The sequence below is a fragment of the Hyla sarda genome, chromosome 1, assembly GCF_029499605.1.
Source record: "Hyla sarda isolate aHylSar1 chromosome 1, aHylSar1.hap1, whole genome shotgun sequence".
Classification (NCBI taxonomy): Eukaryota; Metazoa; Chordata; class Amphibia; order Anura; family Hylidae; genus Hyla; species Hyla sarda.
The window spans coordinates 139,044,208-139,069,435 of NC_079189.1; the positions used below are offsets into that span (position 1 = coordinate 139,044,208).

Sequence of the window (25,228 nt, forward strand, 5' to 3'; positions counted from 1 at the left end):
ATGCTCGTTTCAGAATAAAGGGTAACGTGCAAGATGCCATTGCAAGCCAGCTTGTCCTGGTATGGTATAGTAAGTTTTATCTTCCGAGGATGTCCTACATTTGGGGAAACAGGGTAATAAATTTGAAATTTCCAGAAGGATAACCATTACACAACGGAATGCTTATTGCGTGTGATTTATTACGCAAAATTTTACAAAAAAATACAAAGATTAATTCTGCTTCTTCATCATTTTTGGTGAAAATTATGAATTTTGGTGGTCCACCGTCCTTAATTTTGGGGCATCATCAACTCGTTCATTTGAGATTGTTTTTATCACAAAAAATTTTAAAATCTTTGTCAAAAAATTATCATTATGTTGTTCTTGGGGGGGAGTTGTGAAGCCCTGGTGTGTACTGGTGCATCAGCCAACTCCAGGCTGTGTCCTTGAGCCAATATATGGGTTACTGATGCCGCTGTGCTGGGGCCTGGCTCTGTGTATTTCAATTTTTTGGGATAGCGGGTGCTACCTATTAGAAATCTTGGTCATAAATTTCTAATTGTGTTGTTTTATGGTGGGGATTGTGAATACCTGGTGTGTACTCTTGCATCAGCCAACTCTAGGCTGTGTCATTCAGGCAATATATGGGTTACTGATGCCGCAGGGGTGAGGCCTGGTTCTGGAAATTTCAAATTTTTGGATAGCGGGTGCTACCAATGAGAAATCTTGGACAAAAATGTCTCATTGTGTTCTTTTTGGAGGGGGGATTGTGAATCCCTGGTGTGTACTCTTGCATCAGCCAACTCCAGGCTGTGTCATTCAGGCAATATATGGGTTACTGATGCCGCAGAGGTGGGGCCTGGGTCTGGGAATTTCACATTTTTGGATAGTGGGTGCTACCTATGAGAAATCTTTGTCAAAAACTTCTCATATTGTGGTTTTTTTTTTTTTGGGGGGGGGGGGGGGGGAATTGTGAAGCCCTGGTATGTAGTGTACTAGTGCATCAGCCAACTCCACGCTGTGCCATTCAGCCACTAAATGGTATCCTCTTGCTGCCAACATGTCCACGTTGTGTCATTCAGCCACTATATGGTGTCCTCATGCTGCCAACACCTCCACGCTGTGCCATTCAGCCACTATATGGTGTCCTCATGCTGACAACACCTCCACGCTGTGTCATTCTGCCACTATATGGTGTCCTCATGCTGACAACACCTCCACGCTGTGTCATTCTGCCACTATATGGTGTCCTCATGCTTCAGCCTCATCCAAGCTGTGTCATTCAGCCACTATATGGTGTCCTCATGCTGCCAACACCTCCACACTGTGCCATTCAGCCACTATATGGTGTCCTCATGCTGACAACACCTCCACGCTGTGTCATTCTGCCACTATATGGTGTCCTCATGCTGCCAACACCTCCACGCTGTGCCATTCACCCAACTATATGGTGTCCTCATGCTGCCAACACCTCCTCACTGTGCCATTCAGCCACTATATGGTGTCCTCATGCTGCCAACACCTCCATTCTGTGTCATTCAGCCACTATATGGTGTCCTCATGCTTCAGCCTCATCCAAGCTGTGTCATTCAGCCACTATATGGTATCCTCATGCTGCCAACAACTCCACACTGTGCCATTCAGCCACTATATGGTGTCCTCATGCTGTCAACACGTCCATTCTGTGTCATTCAGCCACTATATGGTGTCCTCATGCATCAGCCTCATCCAAGCTGTGTCATTCAGCCACTATATGGTGTCCTCATGCTGCCAACACCTCCACACTGTGCCATTCAGCCACTATACAGTGTCCTCATGCTTCAGCTTCATCCAAGCTGTGTAATTCAGCCACTATATGGTGTCCTCATGCTTCAGCCTCATCCAAGCTGTGTCATTCAGCCACTATATGGTGTCCTCATGCTGCCAACACCTCCACACTGTGCCATTCAGCCACTATATGGTGTCCTCATGCTTCAGCTTCATCCAAGCTGTGTCATTCAGCCACTATATGGTGTCCTCATGCTTCAGCCTCATCCAAGCTGTGTCATGCAGCCACTATATGGTGTCCTCATGCTGCCAATACCTCCACACTGCGCCATTCAGCCACTATATGGTGTCCTTATCCTGCCAACACCTCCACACTGTGCCATTCAGCCACTATATGGTGTCCTCATGCTGCCAACACCTCAATTCTGTGTCATTGAGCCACTATATGGTGTCCTCATGCTTCAGCCTCATCCAAGCTGTCATTCACCCACTATATGGTGTCCTCATGCTGCAAACACCTCAACGCTGTGCCATTCAGCCACTAAATGGTCTCCTCATGCTGCCAACACCTCCATGCTGTGTCATTAAGCCACTATATCGTGTCCTCATGCTGACAACACCTCCATGCTGTGTAATTCTGCCACTATATGGTGTCCTCATGCTTCAGCTTCATTCAAGCTGTGTCATTCAGCCACTATATGGTGTCCTCATGCTGCCAACACCTCCTCACTGTGCCATTCAGCCACTATATGGTGTCCTCATGCTGCCAACACCTCCATTCTGTGTCAATCAGCCACTATATGGTGTCCTCATGCTTCAGCCTCATCCAAGCTGTGTCATTCAGCCACTATATGGTATCCTCATGCTGCCAACAACTCCACACTGTGCCATTCAGCCACTATATGGTGTCCTCATGCTGTCAACACGTCCATTCTGTGTCATTCAGCCACTATATGGTGTCCTCATGCATCAGCCTCATCCAAGCTGTGTCATTCAGCCACTATATGGTGTCCTCATGCTGCCAACACCTCCACACTGTGCCATTCAGCCACTATACAGTGTCCTCATGCTTCAGCTTCATCCAAGCTGTGTAATTCAGCCACTATATGGTGTCCTCATGCTTCAGCCTCATCCAAGCTGTGTCATTCAGCCACTATATGGTGTCCTCATGCTGCCAACACCTCCACACTGTGCCATTCAGCCACTATATGGTGTCCTCATGCTTCAGCTTCATCCAAGCTGTGTCATTCAGCCACTATATGGTGTCCTCATGCTTCAGCCTCATCCAAGCTGTGTCATGCAGCCACTATATGGTGTCCTCATGCTGCCAATACCTCCACACTGCGCCATTCAGCCACTATATGGTGTCCTTATCCTGCCAACACCTCCACACTGTGCCATTCAGCCACTATATGGTGTCCTCATGCTGCCAACACCTCAATTCTGTGTCATTGAGCCACTATATGGTGTCCTCATGCTTCAGCCTCATCCAAGCTGTCATTCACCCACTATATGGTGTCCTCATGCTGCAAACACCTCAACGCTGTGCCATTCAGCCACTAAATGGTCTCCTCATGCTGCCAACACCTCCATGCTGTGTCATTAAGCCACTATATCGTGTCCTCATGCTGACAACACCTCCATGCTGTGTAATTCTGCCACTATATGGTGTCCTCATGCTTCAGCTTCATTCAAGCTGTGTCATTCAGCCACTATATGGTGTCCTCAAGCTGCCAACACCTCCACACTGTGCCATTCAGCCACTATATGGTGTCCTCATGCTGCCAACACCTCCATTCTGTGTCATTGAGCCACTATATGCTGTTCTCATGCTGCCAACACCTTCACACTGTGCAATTCAGCCACTATATGGTGTCCTCATGTTGTCAACACCTCCACACTGTGCCATTCAGCCACTATATGGTGTCCTCATGCTTCAGCTTCATCCAAGCTGTGTCATTCAGCCACTATATGGTGTCCTCATGCTGCCAACACCTCCACACTGTGCCATTCAGCCACTATATGGTGTCCTCATGCTGCCAACACCTCCATTCTGTGTCATTCAGCCACTATATGGTGTCCTCATGCTGCCAACACCTCCACGCTGTGCCATTCAGCCACTAAATAGTCTCATCATGCTGCTAACACCTCCATGCTGTCATTCAGTCACTATATGGTCTCCTGACACCGATGCCACCACCAGGCTCTGTCATTGTGCTGCTGTGCGGCAGTGATTCTAAAAGCGAGGGGGATAATCTGCATGTTATTCTGAATAACAGTATTATTTCACTAACCCAGCACACTCCATATGCGTTTCAGAACACAGCAAAATGTTCTATACCCCTATAGAAGCTGTATGTAGGCTAGAAATAGCCTTTTTTAATATTGATTTGCTGAGAAAAAATTCGCAATTCAGGAACACAGAAAAGCTTGGTGACAATTTCTCACAATTTCTAGCTTTTTCATGCTTCTCAATGGAGTATCTACTTATATCAGCTCAGCTATTATAAACAGATATGCCATTCAGGAGCATGAAAAGCTAGGTTTAAAGAGCGTTTCCTTGTTTCTGAATGACATATTTTCTTATAGCTGTAATGCAGTGCTGGGTAATTGCTGCACCTAAAATGTTTCCCTACAAATTCTGCAGAAATGATATACTTCTGGAAGGAATCATCACAGCGGTCCGAGCCGGATGGAAAATAAAATAAAAGAGGACAATACTGATGAGAGAAGATATTGCCTGTCAGTCCCACAAAGAAAGGGCATTACCATTTGGGCACTATAGATAGGCGGGGTACACAGGTGAAAATTAAAATTTCACACTCCCACGTTAGTTTCCCACTGCCATTGTGCCCCATCCTTAAACGCCCATTAGGCTTTTTTTAATTATTTATTTCAGCCTTTAACAGCAGTTTTTGGGATGGGGCACAACATGCAATAACGGGTCCCGATGGATTCCATTTACTATAATGGGGTCCGTTGGGTACCGTTATTTTGTAGTGGGAATAGCAGGAGAAAAAGATGGCGCAAGCAGTGATTTCTCCCGCTATTCCCCCAGGCTCCCCCAACGGCCGTCCTACTGCCATGTGCTTACGGCAGTGTGAAAGAAGCATTATGCATATGAAGTTGCTAGCATAGCCATAAAAGATGTTGGTGTATGGATACTTTGCATATCTTCTTAGTTGTTGTTTGATCCTTTATTTAGCTAAACAAAAATAAATCATTTTTAGGGATGCATTGAGTGTGAAAGAGGTGTGCTAGGGTGCGCTGTACTACAGGGCTGCAATACTTCTCCGCGCCTTCTTTGACACATCCTATGCTCTGTGAATTGGGATTGTGATGCATGAGCAGTCTGACAGGTTTTAACTCTGACTTGCCACTTGTGCACCACAATCCCTATTCAGGGCGAATGCACAGGATGTCAACACGTCGCTGGCAAGCAAGCCCTGCGTGTTAACCAAAGAAGCAGCGGATGTGACGTCACATCGGATAGGTGTTACAGTCTGGGGGGCATAGCAGAACATCCACCACACCTCTTTGACACTGCGGGCCCCCATAAAAGGGTGTTGTTTCTTTTTTTAATTTTAGTTAAAGTACAGATTCTATAAAGATATGCAACGTTTCCATACACTAACATATATTCAGCTATCCTAGTAATTTAATGTGCATAAAACATGTGGCAAAATTGCTTTGTGTTGCGTTTTCATTTTATATACTTCAATAAAAAGGCCCATCACAATCTTCAGCACCAGGCCATGATGCTTAATCTGGCCCTGGCTGTGGCCAGTGATTGATTGAGTCGGCCTATTGATTTCCTATGTGCCAATAGGAAAGCATGAAGCTTAAAGCAGTGGGGATCAACATTACTGGAACAAATGGTACGTTTTAAGCAGGGAATAACTGGATACTACATGCCCTGAATGTGTAAGCTTTGTACTAGCCTGTGAGAGGTATATATTGTTTATATAATGTAGGGTCCATCCTGATGAGGTCATCTTTTGGGTGTTTGCATTAGTGTTGCAGTCATGGCACCATGCACGAAAGCATTTGTTTTGGATGTAGTGACCCTTTTTTCTTTTACTTTTTATTTTTTTACAGCCCTGATAAAAAAACAGCACTAGTGAGCAATCGGCAGCAGGTGAGTACATTTATTTTTTTGTCCCATCCTGAGCATAATTCTCAAAAGAATCCCCCAATAGTATCTATATTATAAAAACAATCTACAGCTTAGTATTAGATTTACCTGAGATCTTTCGAATGTGATTCTTCCAAAATGTTATGTGCTGCACATCAGTAAATTGGTTCTGAGGAAGAATCTTTGGATCGAATTATGGGGGAAAATAAACTGTTATTCATAGACAGTGTTAATGTAGAGAGGGCAGTCCCAGATTTTTAAGGTCATGCTGTTTTAAAGTGTGGGGTATCTTTAGAACAAGTAGTCTAAGTTTGCACCATTTAATGATCTCAATAATCACACAGTATAATTAAAGATGGCTTTCTGTCTGTACTTCTCATATTCACTAGGGAACAAGATTTCATCAAAAAAAACACAAAAGCTTATTTTAAAGTGGACATTTTGGTTCCCTAGCATGTCTGTTAAGCAACAGTTCACTAAGCATCACTGCTTACCATCTGGCCAAATGCTACGCATTGGAGACTTAACTCCTTACAATAGTTTTTTTTGGTAGGGTTTTGAACTCATTGGGCCTCATGTAGAACACCTTGGCCAATGAGTACAAAAACTTACAAAAATAGTGCATATACATATATTTATTCAATTATATGAAAAACAAATACATTAACCCCTTAAGGACTCAGCCCATTTTGGCCTTAAGGACTCAGACAATTTAATTTTTACGTTTTCATTTTTTTCTCCTCGCCTTCTAAAAATCATAACTCTTTTATATTTTCATCCACAGACTAGTATGAGGGCTTGTTTTTTGCGCGACCAGTTGTCCTTTGTAATGACATCACTCATTATATCATAAAATGTATGGCGCAACCAAAAAACACTATTTTTGTGGGGAAATTAAAACGAAAAACGCAATTTTGCTAATTTTGGAATGTTTAGTTTTCACGCCGTACAATTTATGGTAAAAATGATGTGTGTTCTTTATTCTGAGGGTCAATACGATTAAAATGATACCCATTATTACATACTTTTATATTATTGTTGCGCTTAAAAAAAATCACAAACTTTTTAACCAAATTAGTACGTTTATAATCCCTTTATTTTGATGACCTATAACTTTTTTATTTTTCCGTATAAGCGGCGGTATGGGGGCTCATTTTTTGCGCCATGATCTGTACTTTTTTTTGATACCACATTTGCATATAAAAAACTTTTAATACATTTTTTATAATTTTTTTTTAATAAAATGTATTAAAAAAGTAGGAATTTTGGACTTTTAAAATTTTTTTTCGTTCACGCCGTTCACCGTACGGGATCATTAACATTTTATTTTACTAGTTCGGACATTTACGCACGCGGCGATACCAAATATGTCTATAAAAAATGTTTTTTACGCTTTTTGGGGGTAAAATAGGAAAAAACGGACGTTTTACTTTTTTATTGGGGGAGGGGATTTTTCACTTTTTTTTTACTTTTACTTTTACATTTTTTTACATTTTTTTTTACACTTGAATAGTCCCCATAGGGGACTATTCATAGCAATACCATGATTGCTAATACTGATCTGTTCTATGTATAGGACATAGAACAGATCAGTATTATCGGTCATCTCCTGCTCTGGTCTGTTCAATCTCAGACCAGAGCAGGAGACGCCGGGAGCCGCACGGAGGAAGGTGAGGGGACCTCCGTGCGGCGTTATGAATGATCGGATCCCCGCAGCAGCGCTGCGGGCGATCCGATCGTTCATTTTAATCGCGAACTGCCGCAGATGCCGGGATCTGTATTGATCCCGGCACCTGAGGGGTTAATGGCGGACGCCCGCGAGATCGCGGGCGTCGGCCATTGCCGGCGGGTCCCTGGCTGCGATCAGCAGCCGGGATCAGCCGCGCATGACACGGGCATCGCTCCGATGCCCGCGGTTATGCTTAGGACGTAAATGTACGTCCTGGTGCGTTAAGTACCACCTCACCAGGACGTACATTTACGTCCTGCGTCCTTAAGGGGTTAAAATGAAGTTTCATTCAATAGATGGTAGTGTTAGAAGTGGAACCCCACTCTATCTGACATAAACCCCTATAAGACACAGGGTGTAAAGTATACAATCAATTGATAAAGGCAACAAGATGAAATGTGTCTTGCATACTTGTAATATGCAATATTACTAATAAAATTGATTAAAGCATTCAAGCTGGTGCTGTGATTGATTTATTCATTATCTACACTAACCATGTGCACAGCGCCTGCACTTGAGAGCCGCCCTCCACTATATAAACCTTAAATGCACACCCTGGCTGCTTGGTACTGAGCTCAACAGGGTGTGCATTTATGCCCTGCGGCGTGTACAATGAAGTGAGCGCAGGAGCTGCATAGACTGCGGTCCTGGCTACTAATGGAAGGTTTCAGCAATCATGCTGATGCCGCCATTAAAGGGGTACTTCGGTGGAAAATATTTATTTTTTAAATCAACTGGTGCCAAAAAGTTAAACAGATTTGTAAATTACTTCTATTTAAAAATCTTAATCATTCCAGTACTTATCATCATTTGTATGCTCCACAGGTAGTTATTTTCTTTTTTAATTTATTTTCTGTCTGACCACAGTCCTCTCTGCTGACACCTCTGTCCATGCGAGGAACTGTCAAGAGCAGGAGAGGTTTGCTATGGGGATTTTCTCCTGATCTGGATAGTTTCTGACATGAACAGAGGTGTCACCAGAAAGCACTATGGTCAGACAGAAAAAATCAAAAAGGAAAGAACTTCCTTTGCCGCATACAACAGTTGATAAGTACTGGAAGAATTTACCCCTTAAAGGGGTACTCCGGTGGTTAATTTTTTTTACTATATGACATCTTCTTTGTAAGTTTAGTTTTTTTGCAATATACATGTGTTATATGTTTTGGCAGCATGTGTGTCTTTTTCTTACCTGTTTGTTGGGCAGGAAGTTCTGTAGTTCAGAGGGTTTTCTTTTACTGTTGTCCACAGTTCTGAGTCTGTTGTGGACAAGATGTCACAGCTTTTTTTTCCCCTCTCTGTCTGCATGAAAGGAATAAGCCACGCCCCCTCATCTCATCCAGCTGAGTACACAGCTCCTCACCTCCCCTCCCCCCTGCTCTGTATTCTAAGGATGCAGGTCTGCACAGGAGAAGGACCTCACAGAGAAGATAAGTGTTATCTGAAGGGGAGGATGAGAAGGTGCACGGGCTGGGGATGTATGGACTGCAGGGGAATAAATCTCATACTGGGAATGATCTCTATGGGGGAGATTTATCAAAACTTGTGCAGAGGAAAACTTGCCCAGTTGCCCATAGCAACCAATCAGATCGCTTCTTTCATTTTTCACAGGCCTTCATAAAAATGAAAGCAGCAAGCTGATTGGTTGCTATGGGCAACTGGGCAAGTTTTCCTCTGCACAGGTTTTGATAAATCTCCCCCTATATGTCAAGGGGGGGGGGGGCATGCTGCCTCTGTAGTCTCCTGGGGGTTGTAGTTCACCACACCTCTGTAGGGCATACACCAGTGTTTACAAACCAGTGTGCCTCCAGCTGTTGCAAAACTACAACTCCCAGCATGCCCTGACAGACTTTGGGCATGCTGGGAGTTGTAGATTTGCAACAGCTGGAGGTACACTGGTTGGGAAACACTGTTCTAGCCTATTCAGCATACACATCATGTTACACCAGTGTTTCCCAACCAGGAGACTACAGAGGCAGCATGCTGGTGTTATACCACAGACTGAAGACTCCTGAATGACACATGCTGGGAGTTGTAGTCCCTTTTGTGTGTGTATGACACAACCAAGGCTGATTATATTAGTGTGCTGTGTATAAGAGGGCCGACCCGGGAAAATAGTAGGATGGGTAAAGGGGGGAACAAACAAACAAAAAAAAAGGAGCCGCCCCAAACCAGCAAAGCATGTGCCATGCTGGGATTTGTAGTTTTCAGCACGGCAAGAAACAGGAAATTGAAGCAAATATAGGAAAACAAAGTGGGGGATAAAAAGACTACAAAGAACGGAAATAGAGTAGGCTAAACAACAAGAATAGAAATGAAACAAAACAAATAGGATAAGTCACAAACGGAAAAACACGTTGACCACCGGAGTACCCCTTTAAGGACCAAGCCCATTTTCACCTTAAGGACCAGGCCAATTTTATTTTTGCGTTTTTTCCTCCTCGCCTTCTAAAATCCATAACTCTTTTATATTTCCATCTACAGACCCATATAAGGGCTTGTTTTTTGCGTGACCAGTTATATTTTGTAATGAAATATTTCATTTTACCATAAAATGTACGGCGAACCCAAAAAAAAATTTTTAGGGAGGAAATTTTAATGAAAACCACAATTTTGCGAATTTTGGAGGGTTTTGTTTTCACACTGTACACTTTACAGTACAAATGACACGTGTTCTTTATTCTGTGGGTACATTTATACAATTAAAATGATACCCATGGCTAGTTACTTTTATATTTTTGTAAAGCTTAAAAAAAATCTAAAACTTTTTGTACAAAATCAGTAATCTAAAATTGCCCTTTTTTGACCACCTATAACTTTGAATTTTTCCATATATAGGGCGGTATGAGGGCTCATTTTTTGTGCCGTCATCTGTACTTTTTATTGATACCACATTTGCATATATAAAAGTTTTAGATAATTTTTTATACATTTTTTGGGAATAAAATGTGACAAAAAAAGCAGCATTTTTTGAAATTTTTTATTTTTTTACATTTACGCCGTTCACCGTACGGGATCATTAACAATATATTTTGATAGATCGGACATTTATGCACGCGGCAATACCAAGTATGTTTATTTAAAAAAATTACGCTTTTTGAGGGTAAAATGGGAAAAACGGACAATTTTCATTTTTATTGGGGGAGGGGATTTTTCACTTCTTTTTTAACTTTTTTTTTTTACATTTTTCCACTTTTTTTCCCCACTTTTTATGTCCCCATAGGGAACTATCTATAGCAATCATTTGATTGCTAAAACTGTTCAGTGCTATGCATAGGACATACCACTGATCAGTATTATCGGCTATCTCCTGCTCTGGTCTGCTCAATCTCAGACCAGAGCAGGAGACGCCAGGAGACGGTCAGAGGCAGGTGAGGGGACCTCCATCCACCATTACAGATGATCGGATCGTCGCGGCAGCACTGCGGGCGATCCGATTGTCTATTTTAACGTACGTATTGCCTCAGATGCTGTGATCTGTACTGATCAGGGCATCTGAGGGGTTAATGGTGGACATCGGCGCCATCGCGGATGTCGGCCATTACCGGTGGGTCCCCAGCTGCTATCAGCGTATGACACGAGCACCGCTCCAATGCTCATGGTCATACGTCCTGGCGTGTGAAGTACCGCCAAGCCAGGACGTACATTTACGTCCGTGGTCATTATGGGGTTAAAGGACATCTTTAGCAAAAGATAACTTGTCCCCTATCCACAGGATAAGGGATAAATGTCCGATCGTGGGGGGGGGGGGGGTTCTGACGCCTAGCACCCCCCACGTTCTCCCAAACGGGGCCCCGCATTGCTGCTCTTTGTGAGGGGCTAATGCACATAACGTTGACCTCTCCGAGGTCAACAGTATGCCCCATCCATGCCCCCTCCCCATACAATTCTATGGTACCCTTTAAAGAGGTACTCCTGGTATCTAAACCCATAGCCCATGCTTTCCTTCTCGTTAACCTACTTAATTGTCTAAATATCATTTATTAGCTATATAGAGCAGTTTCCCTTCTTTGGTTGACACTTTCAAGTGAAGGAATGACATCATCCAGCCATCCACTTTGTCTCTGTCCAAATCCCTCTCTGAAAGCAGCCCCCACCCTCCTGAAAGACACAGTCCATGTGGTTCCTGCCCTGCACTGATGAGTCATGCTCTCTTTAGTGCTGAGAACTGGGAGTCAATCGCCAATCGGACGCGCCGGAGTCCTAGCTGATCGGGAGTAGTGATGAGCGGCATAGGCCATATTCGAATTCGCGATATTTCGCGAATATATGGACGAATATTCATCATATATTCTCAAAATTCACATATTCGTTATCTTTGTTTTTGTTTTTTTTCTATGCGCATATGCGAAAATCGATGCGCATATGCAAATATACGCGAATATTGAACACTCCCTTCTTTAATGGTATAGGGAACTAATGGGCTAGTGCATTAACTCTGTGATTTTTTTGCTCATTGTAACCAATAGGCCCATTGTTGTCTATGGGGATCTCACGGTATGTAAAACTGTAAGATAAGCAGGAGGGTCTCGGCAGTACAGTGTATGGGAGACCATGCCAGGGTTGTGGTTAAAATTTACTTTCCTGGAAAAGCTGCTGAGTTGCCCATAGCAACCAATCAGATCGCTTCTTTCATTTTTCACAAGGCCTCTGCAAAATGAAAGAAGTGATCTGATTGGTTGCTATGGGCAACTGGACAACTTTTCCTTTGCACAGATTTTTTCTCCTATGGGGGAGATTTATCAAAACCTGTCCAGAGGAAAAGTTTCTGAGTTGCCCATAGCAACTAATCAGATCGCTCCTTTCATTTTTGAAAAGGCCTCTGAAAAATGAAGGAAGCAATCTGATTGGTTGCTATGGGCAAATCTGAAACTTTTCCTCTGGACAGGTTTTGATAAATCTCCCTCTATGGGGGAGATTCATCAAAACCAGTGTAAGGGAAGAGTGGTGCAGTTGCCCATAGCAACCAATCAGATTGCTTCTTTCATTTTTAACAAGGCCTGTGAAAAATGAAAGAAGCAATCTGATTGGTTTCTATCGGCAACTGGGCAACCTTTACTCTGCACAGGTATTGATAAATATCCCATTATGTTCCTTAACCTCCCATTCATTCATTCATTCATACCCAGCCTTACACATTACATCCAGTTTCAATGAACCCCAATACCCATATTTGGTACCCCATTAACCTAGTTCCCACGGTTCAAACACTCAGTTAATTGCCAATTGACCTAGTTCCCACGGTCAAAGGCTTTCTTAATTACCAATTGACCTACATTTGTCAATCACGAGTAAAAAAAGATAAATCACAACACTGTAACACTCCGTCCCACCCTGGGACTCGAACCACCGCACGGTCTCCCATACACTGTAGTGCCAAGACCCTCCTGCTTATCTCACAGTCTTACATACCGTGAGATCCCCGTACACCACAATGGGCCTATTGGTTTCAATGGGCAAAAAATCACAGAGTTAATGCACTAGACTAGCCCATTAGTTCCCTATACCATAAAAGAAGGGAGGGCTCAATATTTGCAAATATGTGCATATGCGAAGAGCAGAGAGGGATGATCAGTGATCACTGTAATATGTTCTGTGAAAAAAAGCGAATATTCGTAATTGCGAATATATGGCGCTATATTCTAAATATTCGCAAAATCATGAAGTGCCAATATTTGTGGTAAAAATTTGTATTTTGAATACTTATGCTCAACACTAGTCTGTATAGTTTTCTGTACAGCCTTGCAATGTAAAAGGTTATCAGTTCACTGGTTCCTCTCTATAAATGCTCCTCTGAGGTAAGCAGTGGGCTGTTATAGGAGAATGGTCATTAAAGCTTTATCAATGTTTTTCAGATGCAAATCATAAAATGTTGCAGTATCTTGTAATACCTTTTTTATTGGACTAACAGCATTTTGTAGAGAAGCTTTCGGGATTCCTCCCTTTATCAGGTCCAAAGCAAATCTAAGCTCACGAGCAGAAGACACAGGTTACATCTCACAAATATGCAGGGGTTAAGACAATAGATGTGGAGAATTCACACTAAGATGGGCCATAAATTGTCCTATTTTTCAGAATTTTTTTATAAAAAGCAACAATTATGTTGTTATCTTCCTGCAAATCAAGCAATAATATTGTAAACATTATATAAGACTTTGGAAAAAATATTTGCCCTGATATGTCATAGTTGCCGTTCTAAAGGTGCTGGGTCCCCACCTGACCCCATGCTTTCCCATCGCTCCTGCTCAGCCAATCACTGACCAAGGCAGGTCACTGCTGCAGGGACTCGAAACGGCATTGGCTGCTGCAGAAAATTTGGTGCAGGTATGATATTTTATTTTTTTTAAAGTACCCTGTGTGGCAAGATTACTCCTTTTGCCGAAGTTGCCCTGACAGAACATTAATATGAAACAGTACTGTGCATCTTATTAGAATGGAAATACATAGGTTAGCTACCCACCACAACATACAGTTGTAAGTGACCTTACTACTTTAAAAAAATATGTGTAGTTTTTTTCTTTCTTTTATTACATTCTAGCTAAGATTAGATATGAGTAGGCTGAAACTTGGTTTTGGCAGAATCAGCCAACCATCTATTGGCCGCCACACTCTTCTCTAAAAGATGATGTTGGGTAAGAGAAGAAACTACCGATCCTTTTGTTTTCAGGGAGATAAGAAGCTGCTAGAGGTATATATCTCTCCTTTCTCCATTCCCAACACTTGGATAGTTGTTTGGTTAAAGGACATCTGCAGCAAAAGACAAGTTATCCCCTATCCACAGGATAGGGGATAAGTGTCTGATCGCGGGGTGTCTGACCACTGGGACCCCCCACAATCTCCTGCATGGGGCCACGGCTCTGCCACGGCTCTCCCGTGCAGGAGGCATGCCGGCCGCAGCATGACGCTGTGACCGACACGCCTCCTACATGTATCTCTATGGGAGAGGTGGGGAGGCAGCGTTCATGCCTCCCTGCCTCTCCTATCGAACTGTATGTGGAGTGGGCATACACACAGATGGGCAATGCGGGGGCCCCGTTTGGGAGATTGCGGGGAGTCCCAACAGTGGGACTTCCCACTATCTGACACTTATCCCCTATCCAATTGTCTTTTTCTACAGATGTCCTTTAACCCCTTCCCGCAGAATGTCATATATAAACGCCGGGTTGTGCAGTGCGTTCGCGCATCCCGACGTTTATAAATGACATTCAGTTAACCCGGCACAGCATCGCACGGGTTAACTGGCCGAAGTCCCGCTGTTTCCAGCAGGGGACAACTTCTGCTTCACCCCCAAGGACCATCCATTGATGGTCCTGGTCAGCGATCACTGTGATTGGTCCCTGTGGACCAATCACAGTGATGTGGGGTGAAAGTTCAGATCCCCCGCACTGCCCGCCCCTGGAAGTCGGGCAGAACGGGGGAAGATGGCTGCAGGGGCTCGCGGGGACCTGCGGCATAGGGGGGGAACACGAGGGGACCGGCAGCCTTACCTGAAGCAGCGGCGGGACCGAGGAGCAGCGCGGGACCGGCCACGTGGACGAGCAGCGACGGGACCGGCAGGTAAGTATATGGTCCTCAGGAGTCTGAAAACTACAACTCCCAGCATGCCTAGACAGCCTTTGGCTGTCTGGGCATGCTGGGAGTTGTAGTTTTGCAACATCTGGAGGGCCCCAGTTTGGAGACCATTGTATAATGGTCTCCAATCTGTGCTCTTCCAGCTGTTGCAAAACTACAACTCCCAGCATGCACTGACTGTCCAGGCATGCTGGGAGTTTTAGTTCAGCAACATCTGGCCCTTCAGATGTTGCCGAACTACAACTCCCAGCATGCCCTTCAGCTGTCTGGGCATGCTGGGAGTTGTAGTTTTGCAACAACTGAAGACACACTGGTTGGGAAACATTGTTTCTAACTCAGTGTTTCCTAACCTGTGTGCCTCCAGCTGTTGCAAAACTATAACTCCCAGCATGCACTAACAGACCATGCATGCTGGGAGTTGTGGTTTTGCAACAGCTGGTGCACCCCCCCCCCTGTGAATGTACAAGGTACATTCACATGGGCGAGGCTTTTACAGTGGGTTTCTCGCTGCAAGTTTGAGATGCAGCAAATTTTGCGCTGGGAAACTCGCTGTAATCCCCCACCCATGTAACTGTACCCTAAAAACACTACACTACACCAACACAAAATAAAATAAAAAGTTTAAAAAACTACATATACACATACCCCTACACAGCCCCCCTCCCCCAATAAGAACGTCCGGTACACCACTGTTTCCAAAGCAGAGCCTCCAGCTGTTGAAAAACAACAACTCCCAGTATTGCCGGACAGCCGTTGACTGTCCACGCATGCTGGGAGTTTTGCAACAGCTGGAGGCACCCTGTTTGGGAATCACAATCCCTATACTTTACATTTTCACAAGAGGTAAAAGGGAAAAAAGCCCCCCAAAATTTGTAACCCAATTTCTCCCGACTACGGAGATACCCCATATGTGGGCGCAAAGTTCTCTGGGGGCGCACAACAAGGCCCAGAAGGGAGAGCGCACCATGTACATTTGAGGTGATTTGCACAGGGGTGGCTGATTGTTACAGCGGTTTTGACAAACGCAAAAAAAACAAAACCCCACATGTGACCCCATTTCGGAAACGACACCCCTCACGGAATGTAATGAGGGGTGCAGTGAGAATTTACCCCCCACAGGTGTCTGACGGATCTTTGGAACAGTGGTCTGTGAAAATGAAAACTTGTACAGCCCACTGTTCCAAAGATCTGTCAGACACCAGTGGGGGGCAAATGCTCACTGTACCCCTTGTTACGTTCCTCAAGGGGTCTAGTTTCCAAAATGGTATACCATGTGTTTTTTTTTTTGCTGCTCTGTTACCTTAGGGGCTTCCTAAATGCGACATGCTCCCCGAGCCAAATTTGCTCTCAAAAAGCCAATTATGACTCCTTCTCTTCTGAGCATTGTAGTTCGCCCATAGTGCACTTCAGGTCAACTTATGGGGTACCTCCATACTCAGAAGAGATGGGGTTACAAATTTTGGGGGGTATTTTCTGCTATTAACCCTTGCAAAAATGTGAAATTTGGGGGGAAACACACATTTTAGTGGGAAATTTTTTTTTTTTTACATATGCAAAAGTCGTGAAACACCTGTGGGGTATTAAGGCTCACTTTATTCCTTATTACATTCCTCAAGGGGTCTAGTTTCCAAAATGGTATGCCATGTGTTTTTTTTTTGCTGTTCTGGCACCATAGGGGCTTCCTAAATGCGACATGCCCCCCCGAGCAAAATTTGCTCTCAAAAAGCCAAATATGACTCCTTCTCTTCTGAGCATTGTAGTTCGCCCATAGTGCACTTCAGGTCAACTTATGGGGTACCTCCATACTCAGAAGAGAAGGGGTTACAAATATTGGGGGGTATTTCCTGCTATTAACCCTTGGAAAAATGTGAAATTTGGGGGGAAACACACATTTTAGTGAAAAAAAATAATTTTTTTTTACATATGCAAAAGTCGTGAAACACCTGTGGGGTATTAAGGCTCACTTTATCCCTTGTTATGTTCCTCAAGGGGTCTTGTTTCCAAAATGGTATGCCATGTGAGGGTTTTTTGCTGTTCTGACACCATAGGGGCTTCCTAAATGCAACATGCCCCCCACTAGTGTCACCGGCGAGGATGTGATCCGCGTAGCGGGATGCGCCCGCCCACGGGTCACATCCCAATCTCCTCACCTGCCCCATCCTCTGTCTGCTCAGTCCCGGCGCGCGGCCCCGCACCTTAGGGCGCACGCGCGCCGGCTCTCTGAGATTTAAAGGGCCAGTGCGCCATTGATTGGCGCCTGGCCCAATCAGTTCCTGCACCTGTGCCTTCCTTATAAAAACCCACTTCCCCTTCCTGTCATCGCCGGATCTTGTTGCCTTGTGCCCTGTGAAAGCATTTAGTGTGTTCCCAAGCCTGTGTTTCCAGACCTTCTGCTGTTGCCCCTGACTACGACTCTTGCTGCCTGCCCTGACCTTCTGCTACGTCCGACCTTGCTCTTGCCTTGTCCCTTTGTACCGCGCCTGCCTCAGCTGTCAGCTGGGGTTGAGTCGCTATCGGGTGGAAAGACCTGGGGGTTACCTGCCGCTGCAAGTCCATCCCGCTTTGCGGCGGGCTCTGGTGAAGACCAGTAACCCCTTAGACTCCGTTCCCCTGGTACGGCCCTTGTCATCACCCCACTGACACAGAGGATCCACCACCAGTGTCCTCGCTGCATACTTATTCGGATCCTGACAGACATACTGTAAACATGTTGCATAATGGAAGAAGTATGAAGCCTGCTACATGTGCAAGCTGTAACTTTTTTTTATTAATTGTTAATTAGAAATGTTTTAACATTTCCCATTAATTAAATAAGAATAAGAACAAGGCATAAATCACAAGAAAAAGAAAACAAAAGGGCTTCGTAAGCACAACCCGATCCAAAACCCCAGGCATTGGTGTACCCCTCCGTTCTGTCCCCCTGACTATCGGTGCCGGCGACCCATTGCCGGCGCTGATAGCCAGGGGGAGAGAAGCGGCGCCGACAGCCAGGGGGAGAGAAGGGGCAGCGGCACCCATTGCCGGCGCTGCTGCCCCGTTGCCTCCCCCCATCCCCGGTGGCATAATTACCTGTTGCCAGGGTCGGGTCCGCGCTGCTGCAGGCCTCCGGCGTGCGTCCCCTGCGTCGTCGCTATGCACGTCGCATGACGTCAGTGCGCCGCGCTGTGCAGCGCATAGCAACAACGCAGGGGACGCACGCCGGAGGCCTGCAGCAGCGCAGACCCGACCCCGGCAACAGGTAATTATGCCACCGGGGATGGGGGGAGGCAACGGGGCAGCGGCACCGGCAATGGGTGCCGCTGCCCCTTCTCTCCCCCTGGCTGTCGGCGCCGCTTCTCTCCCACTGGCTATCGGCGCCGGCAATGGGGCGCAGGCACCGATAGTCAGGGGGACAGAATGGGCAGCGGCGCTAATAGCCAGGGGGAGAGAAGGGCCGGCAGCAGGGCTCTAGATCCCAGGAAAGGCAGGGGGAGCGAAGCGGGCAGCGACGGCCTCTCTCCCCCTGCCTTTCCTGGGGGTGTATGGGGGTATACACGCGCACACACGCACCCTCATTTTACCATGGATATTTGGGTAAAAAAACTTTTTTTACCCAAATATCCTTGGTAAAATGAGGGTGCGTGTTATAGGCCGGTGCGTGGTATACCCCGATAAATACGGTATTATAGCACTCTAAACTAATACAAACTAAATAAAGTGTTTCCTGAATGGACCCTTGTAATTGGTAGCCAGTAGCTCTTTTCTAAATTCAGAGTTACCAGATATTAGAGAAAATACAATGTCCATGCAAACACAGTGTTGTGACTAGAATGGAACCCATCGCCTCAGCGCTGCAAGGCATCAATGTATTCATTGAATCCCAACTGAATGTTGTTCTATCAACAATGCAAAGCAAACAAATTGTGATCAGGAAATTATTAGGAATCATTATTAAAAAGCAGGTATTGTTCTGATAGCCTGTGGGCAGATCGTTAAACGCTATTCCGTGTGTAAATGTGTATTTTGGGCCAATGCAACAGTTCAACAATAAAGTAATTGTTCAAAAGTGACATTGATAAGGTCAGATAAAGTGACATCTGTTATATCTGTATATACAGTGTATACTTTTATTAAGGAATATAAATATTTGATTTTCTTCATTAAAGGGGTACTTCGGTGGAAAACAATTTATTTTAAATTAACTGGTGCCAGAAAGTTAAAGGGGTATTCCAGGCCAAAACTTTTTTTTATATATCAACTGGCTCCGGAAAGTTAAACAGATTTGTAAATTACTTCTATTAAAAATTCTTATTCCTTCCGATATTTATTAGCTTCTGAAATTGAGTTGTTGTTTTCTGTCTAACTGCTCTCTGATGACTCACGTCCCGGGAACTGTGCAGTTCCCATGGGGATATTCTCCCATCATGCACAGCTCCCAGGACGTGACATCATCATTGAGCAGTTAGACAGAAAACTTCAGAAGCTAATAACTATTGGAAGGATTAAGATTTTTTAATAGAAGTAATTTACAAATCTGTTTAACTTTCCGGAGCCAGTTGATATATATAAGAAAAGGTTTTGCCTGGAATACCCCTTTAAACAGATATGTGAATTACGTCTATTAAAAAATCGTAATCCTTCCAGTACTTATCAGCTGCTGTATACTACAGAGGAATTTCTTTTCTTTTTGAATTTCCTTTCTGGCTGACCACGGTGACCTCTGCTGACACCTCTGTCTCTCTGCTGCTGTAGGTTGAAGCTTGGCAGTCGGGGCAGAGGAGGAGGAAGAGGGTGGGGAAGAATATCTGCAGGCTGTACAGTCCAGGGCTGTGAGAAGTAAGACAGGTCCTGGAGCTAGAGACATATCGGCCACCCCCTTGGAGCTTTCCTGGCCATCATATGTTGTGTGTATGGATGTATTGTGCATGTTTTTGTGAATGTAATGTATGTGTATGTAATGTGCACTTATTTGTTCAGTATGTGTGCAATGTAAGTGTTAATGAGATGGGGAAATGTGCACAATAGGTATATAAATTAAGTCATCCCCTATACAGAGGATAGGGAATAGCATGTAGTTCAGTTGGGATTCAACCACCATGACCCCTGCTGACCCAATGAACGGGGACATAATTGTTCCCAGAATGAATGGTATGGACCACCCTCAATTTCGAGATAGGCATTAGTCTCAGAGGTCTGTCAGACATTTATTGGTATTCTGTACATATCTATAAAAGTCTAGCTGGGAATCCACCATAGCCCTTTACGGTCGTAAGGATTTTTCTTTTTTGCACTTTTATTTTTTCCTCTTTGCATTCTAATATCCACAAGACTTACAATTTTCCAACTACAGACCCATGTAAGGGCTTGATTTTTTGCACCCTAATTGTACTTTATAATGACATCACTCATTTATCCATAAAATCTACGCTGAAACAAAAAAAAAAAAACAATTCATTGGGCAAAGTTGAAAAGAAAAACATACAAAAAAATACTTTTGTAACTTTTTTGGAAAATATGTGGCTCATTTTTTGTGCAGTGTTCTGTAGTTTGTAATTGGTACCATTTTTGTATAGATGGAGTTTTTTGATAGCTTTTCATTTTTTTTCTGCTATATGAAGTGCTAAAAAAATATTCTATGTTTATGCCATTGACTCTGCAGTTTCATTACTATTATATTTTCACAGTTAAGACATTTATGCAGTTCAAACATTTATGCATAAACATACCACATATGTTTATGGGGTTTTTGTTTACTTTATTTTATATGAAAATTATAATATTTCTCCTCCCAGCTGATCGTGTCCTAACAATTTTGCCACAATGGTCCTTATCAGATCCCTGAGCTAGCTAGAATGCTTTTTGCCAGTTTTAGATAACACAATCAACTTTTATTACTGCATCTAGAGGGTTAATGCTGGGCATTGGCTTGATTGACGATGTAGGGCATTAACTGTGGGTCCTGGCTGCCGGGAGCCAAGGGTATTAAGCGTGCTTATACAACCGGAGCAGGACAAGGACATACATGTACATCCAATGTCCTGAACAGGCTAAGTTAAGAGAAATACATGACTTATTACATCCAGATATAAAGAGGTATTTTAAAGCATCACTAAACATTAAAGTAGTTTTCCTAGATCAGAAAAAAAAAAAAAACTACTTTCTGCAACACACCTATTCATAGAATGTTTTGGAGTTTAGCCGCATTTACTCCAATGGAGTTGAGCTGCATTACAACACAAAACCTCTATGCAGTTGTGTCACTGCATTTAGAAGAAAGAACCAATGCATTTCTAATCCAGTAGAGCCCCTTTAAGTAAAAAAAAATAAAAAATAAACACTTTAAAAGAAAGTCTCATAAATGAAAGACTCTGACATCATCAAATATGAATCAAAATGTTTCTGGAGATTCTCAGAACTGAAGGGATGTCAGATAAAGCAGTGAGTGAGCAGGGGCCCTGATATTTTCTCTACCAAAGCTCCTATTGTCACACTATAGTCATTCTCTCACCAGTCTGTAATGACAACAAGAGTTAAGACAGACTTTACCTGGCCATATACATAAGACAGCTCAGGTCAGACATTAGTTTTTCCAACGGCTCTCTCACCAGATCACTTCCTAAACATGACTTTAAGCTCTGCTGAACCTTCACGTTTGTGAATGGAGAGGGGGTATGCCACCATTTATTGGTGGCTTATCTCCCAGAAAACAAAAACACCAGGCAGCTAAAATTCAACATATCCGATTCTTCTCTTCCGACAACTGACAACATCATTTGTCAGGGAAGGTTCAAGAGACCATGGTACGTATTAAATGGTCGTTTGGGGGACACATATCTAATAAATATGTCTAGCTCTAGGCTCCAGTGTGTGTGTGTGCGTGTGTGTGTGTGTTGGGGGAGGGGAAGGGGGGGGGGTGTGAGTATAAAATAATAATAATAAAAAAAAAAGTTATTTTACGCAGGGCACTGGAGCTGTTGCCTACAGGTTAGATAATGTCCTTTTAAGGTCAACTGGATTTCATTTACTCATAGAATGTAAGCTGAAGACTTTACTACTATGCTTATTTTTAAACATAAACTTGATCCTAGACTGCATACTGAACATTTTTGCATAATGCATCTGAAAAAGTAAAACGTGTGACTTAAAAACAGAGCTGAAAATAACTGATGAATAATGAAATATTCAATTTTCATGTATATAATTTATGAGCTATACAGACATACCAACAAATAAAAATAGAGCTGAACAACTGTAAGTAGGGAACAGATGTTCCAGTGCAGAATATGATATTACAAACTCTAAACTAGTATGTGTAGAAGAAGAACAGTATCTCATATAAAAGATTATAAAGATTTAGGAAGAAAAGGGTTGTTTTTTGTAGCTTATGCATTTATTATTATTACAAACCTAGCACTGATTTATGAAACAGTCATTCAAATGTCAGCAAATACATTTCTGTCCCTTTAATTAATTGAGGAAAAATAGTTGTCGAAACATGTATCAATGTTTTATTACAATCAAATCAGTCAATTTGCTATTGTTGAAATTAAAGGGGTATTCCAGTTTTTTATTTTTTTTATTTGACTATGCTACAGGGCCTGTAAAGGTAGTGCTGTTCATAATATAGTGTCTGTACCTTTGTGTGATGGTTTTCTCACAATTCTTCTGTGATTTTCACCCCACTATTTATTTTTACCAGCATACAAAATGACTGTTGTCTCGGATTTTTCCCAGCTTGCAATGCGGCCAAGACCTGACTCACTAGTCAGCTGATGACAGGGAGCCTGACTGCTTCAATGGGTGGAGGGATCAATCTGCAACTCATGCAACAGCTGTAGGCACCCTGATTGAAAACCACAGGTCTTTTGTTTCAATGGGTGGGGTGGCTGAAGTGTGAGAGGAAGGAAAATGTAATTGTGGGATTTGTAGTAAAAAAAAAAAAAAAAAAAAAAAAAAAAACATAAGTCAACCAGGAAATACAAGTTCACAAAAAGCTAGCCACAGTGTTATGGTAATCTCATGACATAGCCATTTAGCCCCAAGACAAGCGCAGATCCTTCCTAAGCATGTCCATTGCTGTATGCCAGGTACATACTAAAATCACCTTATGGTGGATATCCCCTTTAAGTAATTAAATGTTTAAGGATTAATTTCAAGACATAAATAACCAATTCATATTTTATCATTTATAGCTAAATGCACTAAAACTTTATCATGTCAGATACTGTATTAATATAAAATGTATTTTTTTTAAATCTAGCAGAGTGGTAAATATACAGTATGCCTGTAAGACAACATATGTACATATCCTTTGTTACGGAGATATGAAAACAGATCTGCCTTCCTTCAAGAAAAATATACTGTTGGAAGGGTACATCCTTTTTTTCAAGAAGCAATTTTTGGAAGGTGATGAGTAACATCTTGCTTATGTTCTAGAATCTTTGCAAATTATTTGGAAAAAAAGAACAATGTAACACTAACTACAAACACATTTAGATTTGTCAGAATACCAAAAATTACAACATGTATTTTCTTTCAACTTTTTTTCTCAGACATATTCCAGGATCTCCAGATAATGAATGTCGCCATTACACAGTATAAACCTATGAGTGTATGCTCACGCACACATACACACAAACACATGCACACACAAACTATAAAGTGGGGATTAAGGGGGAGATTTATCAAAACCTGTGCAGAGGAAAAGTGGTGCAGTTGCCCATAGCAACCAATCAGATCGCTTCTTTCATTTTTAAAGAGGCCTGTGAAAAATAAAAGAAGTGGTCTGATTGGTTGCTATGGGCAACTGCATGACTTTTCCTCTACACAGGTTTTGATAAATCTCCCCCTAAACATTTGGGCAACCCAGGTAAAAATTTGTATTTATGTGCATAAAGAAGCCAAGGAAAGATGGAAAAATCTCCAAAAGGCATCAAATTACAGATTAGACATTCTTATAATATGTCAAAAAAAAGTTAGATTTTATTTCCATCATTTACACGTTCAAAATAACAGAAAACAAAAACATGGTGTCTGCAAAAGTTTGGGCACCCGGCAGAATTTATAGCATGCAATGCCCCCTTTGCAAAGCTGAGACCTGCCAGTGTCATGGATTGTTCTCAATCATCATCTGGGAAGACCAGGTGATGTCAATCTCAAAGGTTTTACAGTGGGGATCAAAAGTTTGGGCACCGCAGGTAAAAATTTGTATCAATGTGCATAAAGAAGCCAAGGAAAGATGGAAAAATCTCCAAAAGGCATCAAATTACAGATTAGACATTCTTATAATATGTCAACAAAAGTTAGATTTTATTTCCATCATTTACACTTTCAAAACAACAGAAAACAAAAAAATGGCGTCTGCAAAAGTTTGGGCACCCTGCAGAGTTAATATCTTTTACTGCCCCCTTTGGCAAGTATCACAGCTTGTAAACGCTTTTTGTAGCCAGCCAAGAGTCTTTCAGTTCTTGTTTGAGGTATCTTTGCCCATTCTTCCTTACAAAAGTCTTCCAGTTCTTTGAGATTTCTGGGCTGTCTGTCACGCACTGCTCTTTTAAGGTCTATCCATAGAGTTTCAATTGTGTTGAGGTCAGGGGATTGTGAAGGCCATGGCAAAACCTTCAATTTATGCCTCTTGCTGTAATCCCCAGTGGATTTCGAGGTGTGTTTGTAGAAGCCATCCTCTCTTTAACTTCAGCTTTTTCACAGATGGCATCAAGATAGCATCCAAAATTTGCTGAAATTTTATTGAATCCATTTTTCCTTCTACTCTTGAGATGTTCCCTGTGCCACTGGCTGCAATACATTCCCAAAGCATGATTGATCCACCCCCATGTTTAACAGTTGGACAGAGGTTCTTTTCATTAAATTCTGTTCCCCTTCTTCTCCAAACGTACCTTTGCTCATTCTGGCCAAAAATTTCTATTTTAACCTCATTGGTCCACAGAATTCCAAAATGCATCAGGCTAGTCTATATGTTCATTTGCAAAGTTCAAACGCTGATTTTTGTGGTGAGGACATAGGAGAGGTTTTCTTCTGATGACTCTTCCATGAAGACCATATTTGTACAA

General features: G+C 42.9%; 1 protein-coding gene across 3 annotated transcripts in view; it reads right to left on the reverse strand.

Annotated features, from left to right (window-relative positions):
• The window catches only part of NPY2R (neuropeptide Y receptor Y2), a 104,847-nt gene that overhangs the window by 37,470 nt on the left and 42,149 nt on the right, over positions 1 to 25,228 (reverse strand). The window contains exon 1 of one of the 3 annotated variants that reach the window (XM_056562155.1): positions 8,800 to 9,160. The exons of the other annotated variants lie outside the window; for them this stretch is intronic. The gene's annotated coding sequence lies outside the window, so the exon portion shown is untranslated. Of the gene's footprint in view, positions 1 to 8,799; positions 9,161 to 25,228 lie in introns of those variants that run through there. 3 annotated transcript variants of the gene reach the window in all.